Raw genomic sequence first — 14,590 nt, 5'->3', positions numbered from 1 at the left:
ATTGGTTCTGAATTTTAAAGGTCCAGCTAAAAGCAAAGGTGGCAAGCAGAAGAAGGAATGCAAAGGAGACAGGAGGAAGAGAATTGTGTGCAATATTCATGACAGCAATGAAGCAGTGACTGATTGAATGCTTGGGACCTGATGCCTTTGAGGGCATGGAAGAGACCCTGGACAGTGCATAAAAAACCACAGGTGAGCTTGTTATAATTTCTTGGAGGAGAAGTCCATTAACTGCTATTAATCAAGTTGACTTAGGGAATAGCCACTGCTATTACTGGCATCAGTAGCATGGGATCTTAGTGTTTGGGTAATTGCCAGGTTCTTGTAGCCTGGTTTGGCCTCTGTTGGAAACAGGATGCTGGGCTTGATGGACCCTTGGTCTGACCTAGTATGGCATGTTCTTATGTTCTTAAATAATGAATATTTGGGACATCAGACAAGAAGTTTTGCATGAGATTTATTTAGTTATTGAAAACCAATTTCTAGTCCTCGTACATTCAATAGTTTAAAGCAGATTACAGTGAAACATACAAATTTATAAACACATACTTAATCAAACAAACATGTTAAAAAATAAAATGTACAGTACATAAAATTAATAATGAAAGAAGAAAAATACTAGTTTGTCAAGAAAAAAAAAAAAAGAAATGGTGGGATTTTCTGCTTTTAAGTGCCTTCAAATGGTATTTTAAATAGATATGTCTTTAAAACTTTTTTGAAGGTTTTGCTGCATGATGTTAAATAACTGCTCAGGAAATGAATTCCAAATTACCGGTGCTGTAACTGAAAAAGCCTCTCCCTGGTTATGCTAAGCCGTGCTACTCTAATAGAGGGTACTTCTAGAAGACTTTTATTTTCAGATCTCAGTAGGGTTTATAAATTTGTAATATGGAATTAAACCATGGAATGGAATTGTTCTGTAAAAGTATATGGGGCAATGTAACCATCTTGTATTGTATTCTGGATTGAATACACATTTGGAGCTCTATATGTGAACATTTTATAGAAAAATAAGAACATTTACCTGTTATACTATACACTTATATGTCCTTTTATTATTTTTCATAAGTCCCAGCACTCAGTTCCCAGGTCCGAGCATCAGGCAGGAGCAGGTTGAAGAACCGGAGCATGCTGAGGAGGAGGAGGAAAACCAACATGTGGAATAGGAGGCAGAGTCCCGGTAGGTGGAAGATGAACATCCTGAACCTCAGAAGGAGCTAGTGGCATTCAGTGGTCTGACATGGAGACACAGGAGTCGTCAACTGGTAGCAGCATGCCAATAGCGTAACACCAAGACATTGTGCACACAGCTGAGGAGCAATCTGGCAGTCAACCTTTGGAAGAAGTCCCTGGGGTGGTGAGCCAGGTATCGCCGCTACCGGATGTTGGAGCACAGCAGGCACCTAATGTAGCTAACATACATGGGTTACTAGAGAGACTTAAAAGAAGTCATGCTGTTCAAATGTGAAATATCCACGGAAATATCCGATGGATATTTCCACAGAAATATCCATCTTCGGCAGAGGCAGATCCAGAAGGAGCAAACACAGGCCATTAGAGAGTAGACCCTCATGATATCACAAGGCTTCAATTCCATGGCAGCAGCACTCAGCAACATCAATGTGACTCTAATACAGGTGTGGCAGTCATCCCAGCAGGCAGTCCCAAGTCCAGCTTCATTACAAACTTCAACAACACCGAGGGGCACTCCAAAGTTATTAAGATAGGACAGGGGCCATGACCTTGGAGACATGCTATTGAGAATACCAACTCCTAAAAGTGTAAAAGGAAGGGAAGGTTCTTATATATTTTGTATATATTGAACTAATGCACAGCTGGGTAAAATAAGATAATATAACAATGTTTTCCTCTTTCTCTGTTTAGCACTTACTGCTTGTCATTGTAAAAGGGGAGTTGAGATTATATTGCAAGTCATACCTCTTTCCCTATTTTCTGCTTTCAGTTTAACTTCTGATCTGCTCTGCAACTGTACTGCAGCTTTTAAAAGAGACTAGGCTTTCTTGTTTTGCACTGAAGTTTTTTAATTTCTCAAATACATTCTAAACTGTTTTTTGTTTTTTTTTGGAACTTAATAATAAGTGGTATGTGCCTTCTTCCTGCTAGACTACTTACTTTGAACAGAGAGGTTAAACTACAAACTTCAATATTGATGTATGGGCCTAGACACCAGAGGTACATTTTAAAAAAGAGCGCGCGTGCGTACTTTTGTTCCCGCACCAGGCGCGAACAAGAGTACGCAGGATTTCAATAAATACGCACGTAGCTGCGCGTATCTTATAAAATCCGGGGTCGGCGTGCTCAAGGCTGCCAAAAATCGGCAGCCTGCGCATGCCGAGCCGCACAGCCTGCCTCCGTTCCCTCCGAGGCCGCTCCAAAATTGGAGCGGCCTCGGAGGGAACTTTCCTTTGCCCTCCCCCCACCTTCCCCTCCCTTCCCCTACCTAACCCACCCCCCCCCCGGCCCTATCTAAACCACCCCCCTACCTCTATCACAAAAGTTACGCCTGCTCAAAGCAGGCGTAACTTTATGCACACCGGGTCGGCTGCCGAGCTCCATGTTCCGGTCCGGGGCTGGTCTGGAGGCCACGGCCACGCCCCCGGAACGCCCCCGGGCTGATACCACGCCCGTGGCACCGTCCCTGGTTGACGCACTGAACGTGTCACGCCCCCTCGACATGCCCCCCGATGACACACGGATCGTGACACCCCCCCCAAAACGCCCCCCCAGGAAAGCCCCGGGACTTACGCGCATCTCGGGGCTTTGTGCGCACCAGAAGCCTATGCAACATAGGCTCGGTGCGCACAGGGGGTGTTTGGGCCAGGTTTTCGGGGGGTATGCACGTTTCTTACGCGCATACCCCTTTGAAAATCTGGCCCCCAGTGAGTAGCCTTTTTTGAACTGTAGTAGGTCTTAAACAAAGAGGGGCAGATTTTCGAAAGGTTACATGTGTAAATGTGGAGGATTTATGTGTGTAACTGGGTTTACGTGCGCCGGGCCTATTTTCAAAAGGCATAGCAATGCGTGTAAAGCCCCGGGATGCGTGTAAGTCCCGGGGCTTGCAAAAAAGAGCAGGGAGGGGCAGGGTCAGAGACTCCCGGCACAGCGCCAGCTGCCAGCGTGCGCAACTTACTTCAGCCCCAAGGCTGAAGAAAGTTTAAAAACAAAAGAATAATGAAGAAAACGGTAGGGGGGAAAGGGTGGGGGAGGTAGGGGAAGGGAAGGGAAGGTGGGGTGGGGGTAGGGAAATTCCCTCTGAGGCTGCTCTGATTTTGGAGTGGCCTGGGAGGGAATGAGGGAAGGCAACACGTCTCGGAGTGCGCCGACCCCCATTTTTATAAGACGCACGTGCTTGTGCGCACGTTATAAAATCAGGCATACGTGTCTGCATGCCGCGTAATGTGCGCACATGTACGCCCGCATGCAGGTTTGAAAATGTACCCCAGAATGTATTTTAGCCTTTCCAGAAAGTTCCATAAAATACTTTTTTGTGCAACATGGTTTGAACTAAAGTAGAAGACATTGTGATGCTACAAGATGGAAATTCCTAGCCTATATGGTCAACCAGGATATGAGTTCTCTTTAGCAAAATGAACATTATGGATGCACTGGAAAAAAGACCTCCCAGCAGAGAGAGAATTCAAGCAGTAGTGGAAAAGTCATGAAGCCAAGCTTAAAGCAGAAATCATCCTGCACATGGGAGATGACTGGCTGTTCCTCCAAGCTTACCCCCCCCCCCATCATCACTTACTAATCCTCCCCCTCCAGGACCCACACCTAACACTTGCCCCCTCTAGCCTTCCTCTCCCGTCTTCTCTCCCCTAAACAAGAACCTACAATAATACAAATGCATCACGTTACCGTGTATATATCGTACGTTATATAGCCTTGTATATAACCTCGCCCTTCGAGTGTTGTATACAGGGTTATATAACCTTATATAACCCTTGTATATAACATTGTATATAACGAATGTCTCGCTAATCCCTGTACATAGCCTTTCTCTTTGTGTCATTGTCTTACCTCCTCCCCGCCCCCACCTATGTCTCTCCTAGTTGATTCCCTCCCTCCCAATTTAACTAGTTTTTGCACTGTTACTTCGTTCTATTGTTCCTGTTCTTTGTAAAGGCAATGCCTATATTTACTTTGGTTGTAAGTTACATGTAAACCGACACGATGTGCAAACGGTTGTCAGTATATAAAACCGTTTAAATAAATAAATAAATAAATAAATAAAATGACATTTTAAAAGCTAATTGCAGATCTGCTTACAGGAAAAGAGATGCGACAAACATTTAAGGAGACACTGTCATGTTTATGTCTATCACATTTATAATTTTCCAAAGACTCTTAAGCAGAAAACTAACAGAAGGGGGGAACCTGACTATACATGTGTCATAGTTCATATCAATGCAAAAGACTCTTAAAAATAATTATGTCAGTTTGCCATATGGGTTCATAAAAGAGTTTATACTCCACTCACTATCTGAGAGCTATGCAAGCATTGTGGGAATACTTAGACTACAATGTGAGATGTCTCTGAAACAGGTGGCAGCCCATTTTGAAACATGCGGTCATCTACAAAAGCAGAAAAGGTCAGAAAAAGCTTATGTTTTTAAAGCAGAAATAAGAGATGTGAGGTGTTATCTGTGTAAGAAGAAAGGGCATATAAAAAGGCATTGCAAACTAAATAAAGACTATGAGGCTGATGCAATATTGGGTGCTAAGCTCAGTATGCCACTAAACACCCGGTTGGACATGTGTTTTAGATACGCTAGACATATGCCCAATGCAATATCGGGATTAGCACATTCAAAACAATGTGTAGCTAATAGCACTCATCACATGCAAATGCTATGTTGATGAGGCTATTAGTTAGTACCTCTCATGCAAAACAAAATGTGCACCCAATGTGTACATTTTAACCCTAAAACATTAATACCAGCCCAGAGCTAGCATTAAATTTTGAGGCATCCAAGCCGTGCTCAGAAAAGCAAAAAATACAGCTTTTCTGTGGTTTTTCCTACTTAATATCGTTGCAATATTAAGCAGGAGGAAACACAGAAAACTGAAACATTTAAAAAAGAAAAATCTTGACAGTGGTCAGGTTAGGAAAAGAGAAGCTCAATTTACGAATGTCCATTTTTCTAACCCATAGCTGTGCATGGGTTACAAAAATGGATGCTCAGAAAATTGAGTGTCTGTTTTCCTTACCCGTGCACAGCCACTTCTCCTGGGTGCTCAATACCATGGACATTCTAGGAACGTGCAATGTATCCATCACAAGTCCTTTTTAGCATGCCAGCTCACTTGAGCATTACATCGACCACCCAAGAGAGAGGATGTGTGTGCCTTCAAAAAATATGCATTCTGGTTGGACATACATTGTTTACGTGCATGATATTGCATCGGCCCCAGAACTGATTCTACCAGTAGGAAACCAAATCCCTTTGAAGAAGGGGAGTGGGAGGGGAAGCTTCCAAACTGCAGTAAAGTAGGAACATAATTCACAAAGAAAATGTCAATAATATTATTAACAGACAAATCTTTGTTAAAGATAGCAAACAACCCAAATCAAGATAGCAAGCACAAGTACTCCTTGGATTCAGGTGACTCATGCCAATATGCGTGCAATTAAAGTACATTCACATGTTTAGACAAATTATACAGAACACAGATTTGCCTCACAGTTGGGAAATCTTTTGAAGCACATGGGAAAGGGAAAATCCAGACAAATTGTTTGATTAATGAGGGAAAACTTAGAACTGCTGAGTTTGCGGATACTTATTGGACTCCAGATTTAGATGTGAATTCTCTAAGGGGTAGATTTTAAAAGAATACGCTACCCGGCATGCACACATGGTCGCGTGATTTTATAACATGTGCGCAGGAGCGCGTATGTTACAAAATCAGGGGCAGTGCACACAAGGAGGGAACATTTTTGCTATATTCACGCAGCGACGCATCGGGACTAGAGATGTGAATCGGAACCGGAATCAATTTTGATTCCTGGTTCGGGGACTGTAGTGAAATCTTTTTCGTGTGGTCCGATCGGGTTATTTTTATTGGCTGCGCCTGAGCCGATAAACAAAAAACCCACCTCGATCCTTTACAACATATCCTTTAGCTTCTCCCACCCTCCCACCCTCCCAACCCCCCAAAATCTTTTTAAAATTACCTGGTGGTCCAGTGGGGGTCCCAGGAGCCATCTCCTGCTCTCGGGCCATTGGCTGCCACTAACCAAAATGGCACCGATGGCCCTTTGCCCTTACCATGTGACAGAGTATCTGTGCCATTGGCCAGCCCCTGTCACATGGTAGGAGCACTGGATGGCCTGCGCCATCTTTAAAAATGGCACGGGCAAAGGGCCATCGGCAGCGTTTTGATTAGTGGCAGCCAATGGCCCGAGAGCGGAAGATGGCTCCTGGGACCACCAGGTAATTTTAAAAAGTTTTGTGGGGGGTCGGGAGGGTGGGGGAAGCTAAAGGATATGTTTTAAAGGGTCGGGGTGGGTTTAGGGGTTGCTTTTGTGTGCCATTTTTCCCGCCCTCCACCAAAACAATAAGAGAATCCCATGAACAATTTTGTGGGGTTTTCCTATCGGTTTCAGGGAGCCCCCAATTTCTGACGAGTTTGAAAATATCGTATGATATTTTTAATCGTCATAAAAACGATTCACATTCCTAATCGGGGCCTTCCCTAGTTCCCTCCCAGTCCGCTCCAATTTAGGAGCGGACTGGGAGGGAACTTTCCTTCCCCCTACCCTAGCCTCTCTTCCCCTTCCCCTCTCCTCCCCTCTCCTCCCTACCCTCTAAAAACCCATTTTAAATCTTTTAACCTTTTCTTGCACAAGTTACTTCAGGGCCTGACCTGAAGTAACTTGCGCGTGCCGGCAGAGCGAACAATTGCGTTGTCCCGGCCCGCTCCCTGCCCAGCCCCAAAACATGCCCTCCAGCCTGCCCCTTCCAAGAGGCCCAGCACTTGAGCGTGTCCCAGTCTTACGTGAGTGGCCGGTTCTCTTGGAAGATTCACCCGGCGCACATAAGGCTCGGCCACGTATGTAAAGGCCGGGATTTATCCATGTAGGGCTTTAAAAATCTGCCCTTAAGTCTTTGTTATTTGATAGAAAGAGGCTGGGAAATCTATCTCAAGGATAATGAATGCATTGTAGAGAGAAGTGGAAGGATCATGTTAAAGGTGATTACAATAAATGCAAACTTACTTAAACAGTTGCAGCCTACATAGAAGCACAATACAATTAAGGCTTGTTTACATGGAAACAGAAGGATCAATTTATAGCACAGATGATGTGGGCATGTTAATTATGAATACCTAAACAAGAAGACAGGAGCTTGCAGATAGGCTTGACCTTTGCAACTGCAAAGATGATAACAGCATGCGCAGTGAATGTTGTATAAGAAGTAAAGCAAAAGGATGCTCCTTTCCTGTACTACATGCAAAGAAAAGTAAACAAACATTGGATCTGATTTGTGCAGTTAAAACAAAGGGTGGAACTATTTTCTTATTTTTATGGACTGTTATTCAAAGTATACTAACAACTTTCTTTTGTCAAATAAAAGTGGAGTTTATGAAAAGTTTAAAAATGACTGTGCCTATGTTGAAAATACATTTCAGAGAAAAAGTAAGAGATTTAGAATTGACAATGAGGGGAATTCTGCAGCAAAGAAATGGAGGACTTTCTACAAGAAAAAGAAATAAAGCATGAAATGACTATAAGCTGTAGTCAGAACAGAATGGACTGGCAGAAAAAAAAGAGTCAGAAATTTCTAAACATGATGGATGCATAGTTATCTGAAGACTTTTGGGGTGAAACAAAAAGTATTTCCATCTATTTACAGAATTGTCTACCAACCAAGGGTGCAGATAAAACTTCTTAGGAGCTGTGGAATGAGCACAAGCCTAATTTATTTCATCTGAGAGTGTTTGGCTACAAAGCTACTATGAATATTACCAAAGAGAAGAGAAACAAACTGCAATGCAGGAGTGAATTGGGAATCATAGTGGGGTATGCAATAGGAACTAAAGGTTAAAGAATCATGAACCTCACATCAAAAGAAGTAAAAATATGCAGTGTGTCATACTTTGATGAAAAAGGAAGGATGAACCAGGATGAATCACTAAACCTTGGATCTGAAATAACAAAAGCAATATCCAAAAGTGGCTCTACTCATTAAAAGTGGATACAAAACTGCTAGGAAATATTAGTTACTCTCTAGAAATTGAGATACAAAAGAATAAAGATGGACATTACCTGTTGAACCAAAGAAAAAAGATCAAAGATCTTGTAGATTGTCTGGATTTGTCTGAAGCCAGTGAAACCTGCACTCCCATGGAAAAAGGCTACCAAAAGGGAAGTGGAAATAAAAAAAAGACTTACCACAAATATTCATTACAGGTCGCAATTGGGAAACTTCTCTATATTGCAACAGAATCCAGACCTGACATAGCCAATGCTATCCTGACCCCCACAAGACTTGCCAAAAGTCCCTGGTGATCCAGCAGGGGTCCAGGAGTGATCTCTGCACTCGGGCTGTCGGCTGCCAGTATTCAAAATGGCACCGATAGCCTTTGCCCTCACTATGTCACAGGGGCTACCGCTGCCATTGGTCGGCCCCTGTCACATGGTAGAAGCACAAGATGGTGCTGGCAGCTGACAGAGAGAGGGCAGGAGACACTCCAGGACACCCGCTGGACCACCAGGGACTTTAGGCAAGTCTTGGAGGGGGGGATCAGAAGGGTGAGGGAGGGGGGCTGTCTAAAATTGCCATTTCGACGGCCGAATGGTTCGGCCTCGATTCGTTGTATTCGTGGGAAATCGCAATACGTTTCGTGACGCAACAAATACAATGAATCCGGCCATATACATTGTGAATTTGCGATACATTGCAAATGAATGCACACCCCTACAGAGTACTGTGTTGCAGAGAAAGCTGTCTGAGAACTTGCTTGGCTGTACAAGTTATTCTCGGATTTTGGGATTGATCAACTAAGCTCAACCAATGGTATTTCAAAACAGCAAATACAAACCAAATCAGGCCATACGTGAAGCATGTGGACATAAATACACTTTGTGAGGGATATGTGTGAGAAGGGACTGGTTAAGCTGAAATACTGCCCCACAGAGAAGACCGTGGCATATATATTAACTAAGCCTTTGTCCAGGGCTCTATTCTTGGCCCTGCATGATTAATTGGGACTACAGAAATTATGGACAGCAAATGTGTGGAGTTGCTGAGAATGGAATGTTGGGAACATCCATTCCTAAAAGTGTAAATGGGAGAGAAGATTTATTATATTAAGTGGATGTGTGCCTTCTTCCCGCTGGACCACTTATTTTGAGCACAGAAGTTAAATCATATCCTCTAAAGCATGCCACCACCCACTAAAAACATCAAGTGGGAAAATGCACCTGAAGACCTAATCAGTAGTGTCTAAAGCTGGTTGCCCAGAAGTCAGCATTCAGCAGCCGCGCGCATGTTATAAAATCCAGGGTCGGCACGCGCAAGGGGGTGCACACTAGTGCACACCGAGCCCTAGGGGAGCCCCGATGACTTTCCCCAAAAACTAATGAAAATAAAAGGTGGACATCACTAGGGCAGCAATTCAACAATAAAACTAATTCTCCAAGTAACTACCTCATTTCTTATTGGGAGATGCTAAGGGAAACATTGCATAGCCTTCACTGCAACATATATGAACACTAATTAGAAACACATGTACCCTCTGATACATGACAACCAAGGATGGTTGTCATGTATCATCCTAGGTCACCTCAAGTGATAACAACTTTGCATAAGTAAGATGTAAAAGAAAGAGAATGTGGAAAACTCCAACATATAACATATCTGAAATGCTATTGCAATGATGGATTTCTCCTATCATTACTTCAGAATGCTTACAGATACATAACTTTTCCTCCACTATCCCAAACACTGAAAAATACAATATATCTTCTTCTCTGAAATAACTTTCATAGTAGCTCTAGATTTAAAATAGCATGTTTACAGGTCAAAGACCATTAAATAAAGTGGGCCTAGCACAAAAGTTATCTGCAGCTATGCCAAAGAGTTGTCTTTATAGGAAGGCATCCAGAAATATGTCATAGAGCTGTACAGACTGTACTACATTGTGTACATTTTCTCTTCTATACTCCAGAATGGATTTAGGATTTTGCAATCCCTATGCACTTTTATTTTTTTCACCCTTCCTCCTCCTGTAAGGGTCTGTTAAAATATAGCAGAAAGCTGTTTTCTGCTGAATGAGATTCAGCATTGCCGGATGGCAGCAAATCTTAGCCAGTCTGCTGTCTCTAAATGTTTGCCATGCTACATGCAGATATAATGGGTGTCAATTGACAAATGCAGGTCTACCTATACTGCAAAGATCTTATAGTATCTAATGTATCCTTTATTAGTTTAATACATTGATAGCATGGCAAATCACAACTCTTATTTTATGCCCCCTCAACAAAGATGCATCACAAACTGTACCTATGATCTCTACATGTGCTGTCAAGAAAATGATGTCAGTAAGGACCTATTTTCACATAAATTACAGCACTTTATATTAACATCTTGGAACACTTGCCAAAGCATTAATACATCATGTCATAATTGCAATTGACAAGTACTGCCCCTTAGTATTTAACACCTGGGCATAGTAATAACTCTTTGGCTATCATGTGCATACATATATAATCTAGTTATAGGTGGATACATACCTGGATAATTGGTGGCATTCAGAACAATTGACCTCTTCGCTGTATTCACAAGGCTAAAGCTGTACTCAGACCATCTATCCATAAAAAAGCTAACAGGCACATAGCATTGCACGATACATTCATGTGAACATTTGAACCTTTACAAATACAATCTACCAGATAGCTAGAGCAGTAATGGCCAAACAAGCATCATAGCACTGGTACTTATTACAAAAAATACTTATTACAAAATACTTATTACAAAAAACTCTAAAATACTTAGCTATTCAGGCATTCACAGAATCCACCCAACATGGACCTGCCTTCCTCAGGAGTATATATCCAGGAACATCGTTCAATATGACACCTCATGTAGAGTAACCAAAACTTTCCTAAAAATTAAAATAATAATCATAAAAAATGGACACTTTTAAAAAGCACACATTTACATTTTCAGTACCATTATTAACCACAATACCTAATGTGCAATAAACATGCTCTCTCAAAAAGCCAGTCCCACTTCCTTTACTTAAATAGATGAAAGCAAATGACATCAAACATACCAGAAACCCAATTCTTCAATGCAAGCTGTCAATCCTACTAAAAGCACCCTAATTGTTAATTCAAATGGGCAAAACAAACAAAAACTGATCCAGCCAGTAACAAAAATCCTAGAAATCTCCTTGTTTAAACCCTTTGGTACAACTGTGTCAAAAAAATATATCCACTTCTGCTCCCTTTGTAACAAAATTATTTCAAATCATGGATAATCTCTAGAGAATGGCGGTTTTAATAGTTGATTTTCCTAAAATGCCTCTTATGTATGTGCTTCTCAAGATTCATAAAACTTTGAAAAATCTCTTGGCCGCCCTATCATCTTAGCCCGTGGATCCCTGCTGGAGCCCTTATCAGTTTTTATTGATAGGTTTTTGGCACCATTGGTGGTATCCTTACCTTCTTTTGTAAGAGATTCATCTGATGTAATTGTTACTCTACAAGAGTTAGCTGGAACTCTTTTTCCATGTCAGACTCTAGCTATAGCAATGATTGATGTTGTTATGCTCTACACTAACTAGGGAAGCTAACCAAATTGGTAGTGCAGTAATAATGGGAGACTTCAATTACCAGCAACAAAAGTGGAACAAAATATATTTAGAGATGATGGCTAAAGAAGGCGTCAGCAAGCCTGACGTTGTGTGTATTCTTACAGAGACACCAACCGGTCTTTTCAATCATTCGCCTTCTTTTAAATTTATTTACTTTCAAAATAATTTTTGTTCAAGAATTTTTTTCTTTTTCTTAAAATGTCCCCGTCAGTCATAGACTCTTTAAAACAGAAATGCTTAACTTCAATACGGCCCTACACGGCCCGTGTTTCACCCGAAAGCTTCCTCAGGGGCGTATAAACACTGTATAGACAAGAGTCTGCATCCTATAATAGTAATAAAGCAACAATTACATCCTTTATCTTCAAGAAGGTTAGAAAAACTTGTACTTATCTGAAAATTAAGCCAGGTACCAATTCATCCGGACATCACGTCTCAAACCGGGAAAACCGGTATCTCTGTAAGAATACACACAACGTCAGGCTTGCTGACGCCTTCTTTAGCCATCATCTCTAAATATATTTTGTTCCACTTTTGTTGCTGTTAATATGGATCACAGTGGATAATTATTGACTCTTTATGTTATCAGACTTCAATTACCCCAATATTGACTGGGTAAATGTATCATCGGGACATGCTAGAGAGATAACGTTCCTGGATGGAATAAATGATAGCTTTATGGAGCAATAGGTTCAAGAACCAATGAGAGAGGGAACAATTTTAGATCTAATTCTCAGTGGAGCACAGGACTTGGTGAGAGAGGTAACAGTGGTGGGGCCGCTTGGCAATAGTGATCATAATATGATCAAATTTGATTTAATGACTGGAAGAGGAACAGTGTGCAAATCCAAGGCTCTCATGCTAAACTTTCAAAAGGGAAACTTTGATAAAATGAGAAAAATTGTTAGAAAAACTGAAAGCACAGTCCAGATGTATTCCACACATTAAGAAAGGTAGAAAGAAGCCAAAACGATTACTGGCATGGTTAAAAGGGGAGGTGAAAGAAGCTATTTTAGCCAAAAGATCTTCATTCAAAAATTGGAAGAAGGATCCAACAGAAGAAAATAGGATAAAGCATAAATGTTGGCAAGTTAAATGTAAGACATTGATAAGACAGGCTAAGAGAGAATTTGAAAAGAAGTTGGCTGTAGAGGCAAAAACTCACAGTAAAAACTTTTTTAAATATATCCGAAGCAGAAAGCCTGTGAGGGAGTCCGTTGGACCATTAGATGACCGAGGGGTTAAAGGGGCTCTTAGGGAAGATAAGGCCATTGCAGAAAGACTAAATTAATTCTTTACTTCCGTGTTTACTAATGAGGATGTTGGGGAGGTACGAGTTCCAGAGATGGTTTTCAGGGGTGATGAGTCAGACAAACTGAACAAAATCACTGTGAACCTGGAAGATGTAGTAGGCCAGATTGACAAACTAAAGAGTAGCAAATCACCTGGACTGGATGGTATGCATCCTAGGGTACTGAAGGAACTAAAAAATGAAATTTCTGATCTATTAGTTAAAATGTGTAACCTATCATTAAAATCATCCATTGTACCTGAAGACTGGAGGGTGGCCAATGTAACCCCAATATTTAAAAAAGGCTCCAGGGGTAATCTGGGTAACTATAGACCAGTGAGCCTAACTTCAGTGCCGGGAAAAATAGTGGAAACTATTCTGATGATCAAAATTGTAGAGCATATAGAAAAACATGATTTAATGGAACACAGTTAACATGGATTTACCCAAGGGAAGTCTTGCCTAACAACTCTGCTTCATTTTTTTGAAGGGGTTAATAAACATGTGGATAAAGGTGAACTGGTAGATGTAGTATACTTGGATTTTCAGAAGGCATTTGACGAAGTCCTTCATGAGAGGCTTCTACGAAAACTAAAAAGTCATGGGATAGGAGGCGATGTCCTTTCGTGGATTACAAACTGGTTAAAAGACAGGAAACAGAGAGTAGGATTAAATGGTCAATTTTCTCAGTGGAAAAGGGTAAACAGTGGAGTGCCTCAGGGATCTGTACTTGGACGGGTGCTTTTCAATATATATATATAAATGATCTGGAAAGGAATATGACGAGTGAGGTTATCAAATTTGCAGATGATACAAATTATTCAGAGTAGTTAAATCACAAGCAGACTGTGATACATTACAGGAGGACCTTGCAAGACTGGAAGATTGAGCATCCAAATAGCAGATGAAATTTAATGTGGACAAGTGCAAGGTGTAGGACCCAAAAAACAAATCGGAAGCCGATCAATAATGCTGGAAGCAGAACAAACGATAGTGATCAGTGTATCAAGGGATTCTTTATTGGTATATTGCCCGACTCTGGCCGAGTTTCACTCTCGTAGGAGCTGCCTCAGGGGCTACTACAAGAACAATATTACTTAAAATTACACATGACAGACATACATATACATTAGACAAATAGACATAAATATGTGTCAATACAAGTAAAATGTCACCAAAACCAAGTAAATAATAAAACAAATATATTCCAAAAATAAGCAAAATTGATACCGCATGACTGTGTGTACATATTGTGACAATGTATAAAAAATAAATAAATAACACTAAATACATGACTTGTCATGTAAAATTTATGTGTGTCTTGGAACAATGGGTGTGGATTTAATAAGAGAAATCATCAGTGAGAGAAAGTGCTTGTATCATAACAGTAAACACCTGTACCAATGGTTACTTGTCTTATGTCACACTTCAATGTAACAACATTATAACATGTGA

This window comes from Rhinatrema bivittatum, chromosome 1 (genome assembly GCF_901001135.1).
Source record: "Rhinatrema bivittatum chromosome 1, aRhiBiv1.1, whole genome shotgun sequence".
Lineage (NCBI taxonomy): Eukaryota > Metazoa > Chordata > Amphibia > Gymnophiona > Rhinatrematidae > Rhinatrema > Rhinatrema bivittatum.
Note: the sequence above shows the minus strand (reverse complement) of the source record.